The following is a 5261-nucleotide window of genomic DNA, read 5'->3' on the forward strand; positions in this document are numbered from 1 at the left end:
GAGAGCTTTCCAGAAACCACAAAAATGAGACATGAGCTCAAAAAGGTAGTACATGTACAGTACTTCAGTCTCACAGAGCTCTATACATAATTTCATATCAATTTCTTTCAGAAAAATCCAGGGTTTTGAGAGTATGTGCTTTTTTAAAAAAAATGCATTTATAAATATATTGTTCCATGTTTCTAAACGGAGCATTTTTTAATTCAAAGTCTTCAACATTCAAGTTATTCCTGTTTACGCGCACAGCAGCAGAGTTGGCTGTGTTCATCCTCCATTTTGTTTTTCATTTCATTTTGACCTTGAAAAGTAGGAAATGAACTACTGAAGTAGGAGGCCTTAGAGAATCTGTTCCTTTTGTTCGTTCAATCAATTCTGAAAGTCTTTGTTCTTAAACGCTGTATCTGACCAATAAACTGAAGAAGCAAACATTGAAGCAAATCAGTTTGCGTGTGCACGTTTCTTGTTCTTTAGGCGTGTTTGCATGAGAAGAACCAGAAAAACTGAACAGCAATGTTTGTGGGAAAACGTTCTTACACTAAGACAGACGGTTCTTGTTTTAATGCATGTTAGAACTATGAAACTTGTTTGCGGTATTTGTATTGAAAGGATTTTTCGTAAGTTTCATAAAAAAATGGTTTACATGTTTAAACATTTGTTGTGACCTTGCATTTTCATGTTACATTATTCAGACGTGTATTGGAATTTAAAAAAAAAAACCCCAACAATTTCAGTTAACATTTTAATGACTGCTTTAAAAAGGGACATCATATGTTGGTGGGATTCTGCAATTTAAAATTAAACGACATCCTTTTAACCTCGTTAAAACCCGCTGTTCAATTTCGGTGAGTATCTCGTTAAAAGATTATCATGATATATTATCATATAAATGAGGCCCCAACAGGTGTATGCAAATTTGATCTTTGTGTGTGGGTACCCTTAAAAAAAACCACATCAGCACTCACTTAAGGGTCCCAGCTGACGTTCACACTTCATTAATCGAAGTATTGCAGGTTTTTGATTTCAGCATTAAAAAGGTACAAAACCTCAGTGAAAAGGCAGAATCGGGTGTTCCGTGCACGGTTTAATCCTCATGATTTATCCAGATCTAAACCTGACAAATGAGTCCGGAAATCTCGGTGGATGATACCGTTTTAGATTTGCAGTGCGTCCTGAGTTTCTGACGGCACAGCCATTTCAGTTTACTCCAATGACATTCAGTCAAGTCTTTTTACACTGTTATTCATGCTTGACTGAATGTGTACTCACTCATGACTTTCCAGTGAACTCAAAACTGAACGACACTTTCTTGTGCAAGATACCGGTAATGCGGTCACCGTCCTAAAAGAAATTTGAAACTACTGTTAGTAAAATCACCAGAACACATATAGCTGATAATAAACTGCGACATTTATTCCTTTCACTAACATTTATGTAAATGAAAGCAATATAAACCGTTTTAGTCAGTGATGTTCGACACACTCATAAAGGCAACTATCGCTGGGAGAATGTTTAACAGAATCTCTCTTTTGATGATCCGAATCGACTCAAATATCTTGGGTTTCTTGGGTGGCTCACCATCTCGTGCTTCACAAAAAACAACCTGTTCATAACATAAAATATTAATTATTCACATACTACCATTTTTAAGTGCTCCATTTTCTGTCCGCAAAGCATCCATTATACCTCATACATTGTCATGTCTCCGAACAGCAAGGTATGAAATAACGTTTAACTTCAGAAGAAATGAACACAATATTACACTTAAACTCACCAAAGCCGGGAGGGTTTCGCATACCATTAACATCCGCATGGAATTTTCACGGCACTCTCAATCAAGAACCATCTGTGTTAAAACCAATAATCTCCGCTCTTAATATGACCCGATATTAATTCAGTACAGGTTTTAAAACGCATGAAGTGTAAAATCGCTAGAATATAATCGAGGATTCTGAAGATATTTGCCTTATCGCTCCGTCTCTGCTCCCGCGATCAGCAAAGCACACTTCTCACGTTTTTTCCGGGTCGCGTCTAATGACGTCAACACGTAACCTGCGTCTACGCGCCTATATTTTTCCGCTTTTTAAATTTCCTTATTTGATTTATTTGCAAACTCTTTATTTCGCTCTACGAGACATTATATTTCTGTATTTTGAAATTATACTGATTATTTTTAGAAAACATTTTGTGCAACATTTTACTACATTTAAATGCATATAAATACACACACACACACACACACGGTTGAATTCTAACCTGGGTTACACTTGCATTGTCCAATCTATAAAGACTGTGTTCCCCAAATAGTAAGGTCAAAATATAAATGTAATGCTTAAGCTTTCTGTTTTTTTATACATATTTCTAAGATTTTTTAAGTTTAAGATCGTTTTGGATTTAGTGGTATAAACATTACTTGCATATGAAATGCAAGTAATGCTACTGATTTCATATCAAGTATAGACGAAATCCCAGCACAGCTATGGTGTTTATGTACCAAAACATCATGTATAAATGTAATCAAAAGATTTAAATATGCCCAATTGTATGAAAATATAAACAAGCTTGTCTAAGTCTCAGTGCAAATGTGGCAAATTAGCTCAAAACAAAAGATTTAAGTTTTATGGCTGATCACCGAGTTTGCCAGGGATTCACGAGCCGCATAACATCAACTCTTTGCTGGATATTAAAATCCAAAATCTAGTGAAAACACTTAAATTGCAGATCTTGTTACTGTGCTAATTAAGACATTAAGTTGTAAGCACAAAACACAATATACATTTCTTTTTAATACATGTGGCTTTATTGGCTAAACCTAAGACACATGAACTAACACAAACACGTGTTCACACATTGATTGCTTGATGATCCAAATCTTAAGCAATAAAAAAAAAAAAAAAAAAAAAAAAGTTTTTGTACCGTGACCCCAGAGAGAGCTGCTCACCTGAATCCAGACTGAAACTTCCACCATCATCCCAAAAGAAACCCAAATTTACTGGATTTAATGATTTCAGACCCATAGCTCTAACGTCTGTGGTCATGAAATCATTTGAAAAATTGGTCTTGGTTTATCTGAAGGACTTCACTGGATCCTTACTGGATCCCCTGCAGTTTGCCTACAGAGCATACAGGTCAGTGGATGATGCAGTCAATATGGGACTGCATTATGTTCTGCAACACCTAGACAGTTTAGCTTGGACCTGGACTTTAGCTTGGCCTTCAACACTATCATCCCAAACCTCCTCCACCCCAAATTAACCCAACTCTCGGTGCCCACCTCCGTCTGTCAGTGGATCAGCAGCTTCCTGACAGACAGACAGAAGTTAGTGAGGCTGGGAAAATTCTCATCCAGCACCCATACAACCAGCACTGGAGCCCCTCATAGTTGTGTCCTCTCCCCACTGCTCTTCTCCCTCTACACCAGTGGTTCCCAACCGGTGTGCCGCGGCACTAAGGGGTGCCGTGAGATATTTTGAGGGTGCCGCCAAAATTTCAACAATTTTTTTTATTAAGGCAGAATCAGTGTAAACAGTATTCTCATATCATCTAGGACTAGGTATAAGGTGTTGTTGCATGCAAACTCTCGAAATGAAACAAATAAAATAATAATAAAAAAGCTACGGAGATTTTAAATATATATTTCCTTATAAGGGTGCCGGGAACTTTTGAAAGGCTTTCCAAGCGTGCCTCAAACAAGAAAAGGTTGGGAACCACTGCTCTACACCAATGACTGCACCTCTAAAGAAGCCTCTGTCAAACTCCTGAAGTTTGCGGACGACACCACAGTCATCAGCCTCATACAGGACGGTGATGAGTCTGCTTACAGACTGGAGGTTAAAGAGCTGGCTGAACTTGGAGCTCAACACTCAAAACAGTGGAGATGATAGTGTACTTCAGGAGGAATCACCCTGCACTCCCTCCACTCACCATCATGGACAGCTCTGTGGTAACAGTGGAGTCTTTCAGGTTTCTGGGCACCATCATCTCCCAGGACCTGAAGTGGGACACTCACGTTGACTCCATTGTGAAAAAGGCCCAGCACAGGAACTGCTAAAACAGTTCTACTCCATTGAATACATCCTCTGCACTTCTGTAACTCTTTGGTTCAGCTCAGCTACCAAGACTACAGAGGGTAGTCAGGACTGCTGAGAGAATCATTGGTACAACCCTCCCTAACTATTAACACTAACTATTCAAGGCTCAAAAACGTTCCTTTCTTTGAGATGGATTCTCTACAGATTCAAGTCTTTGAGTCCAACCTTCTGGTAGTTACCTTCAAATAACTTGAATAACTTTCACTTGAAAATGTAGGAAAGTCCACAGCGAGATGACCGAGGAAAACCTCTAGCTCACACCTAAAGCTATTCTTCCTTGAAAATAACCTTTTGCTAGAATTGATAATTATTGTCTGCTCAGTGGACGAACAGATCAAATGATTGTAACCTTAATTTTGCTAAAGTTAATTCTAAAATCTAAATATTTATTATAGCTTTAGCTATTGTTAATTAACATCTTTTAAAATGTCCCGCTGTTCTCACAAATTCTCGATCTCATAGGGTGTAACAGCCAGGGAGCAAGAAGACATACAGAGACGTATATTTCCTTACTTCAAAGTTTATTCCAGAATACAATGATTTAGAGGGGAGTTTTACCCCTTTAGCCAAAAAAACAAAAGATGACATCTTTTGGCATGTATACAACAAGTACTTTTATAAGAAAGGAAATTATGAACACATGGAATACTTTTGGACACAGAAAAACACTTCTTGTCAAGTAATCAAAAGTGTAGAGCAAACTCATTCACCCCACGAGTAGCACACACACACACACACGCACGTAGTTTTTTTTATGTAGACACACACTTATGAGCTTGTGTAGATTTTCTTGAGGAATTTAATGATTTTATTTCAGACTTAAAGATAGAGCACTTATTATCGGTGATTTCAACATTCATGTAGACGACCCAAATAATACAGTAGGAGCTACTTTCACAAATTTATTATCTTTTGGGCTAAAGCAAAATGTAACTGGCCCACCTCACTGCTGTAAGCATACATTAGATTTAATTATTTCGCATGGCATCGATGTTTTAGACCTAGATATCTTACCTCTAAGTGATGATATCACTGATCATTTCCTAATATCTTATAAACTCTCTGTAAGTGAGATTAACCGAGCAGCACCTCGTTACCAACTGGGTAGAACCATTATCCCAACCACTGTAGATAAATTCACAAATAACCTACCAGATCTATCTGACCTGCTCC

General features: G+C 37.7%; 1 long non-coding RNA gene across 1 annotated transcript; it reads right to left on the reverse strand.

The window, feature by feature from the left end:
* Positions 1-780: 780 nt before the first annotated feature.
* LOC122331740 lies at positions 781-2022 on the reverse strand. Its single transcript, XR_006248278.1, has 3 exons — positions 1772-2022; positions 1426-1600; positions 781-1338 (listed from the first exon to the last, which is right to left on the reverse strand). It is a non-coding gene; the product is annotated as an uncharacterized LOC122331740 (long non-coding RNA).
* Between the last annotated feature and the right edge of the window lie 3239 nt (positions 2023-5261).

Source organism: Puntigrus tetrazona, unplaced genomic scaffold (assembly GCF_018831695.1).
Source record: "Puntigrus tetrazona isolate hp1 unplaced genomic scaffold, ASM1883169v1 S000000001, whole genome shotgun sequence".
Lineage (NCBI taxonomy): Eukaryota > Metazoa > Chordata > Actinopteri > Cypriniformes > Cyprinidae > Puntigrus > Puntigrus tetrazona.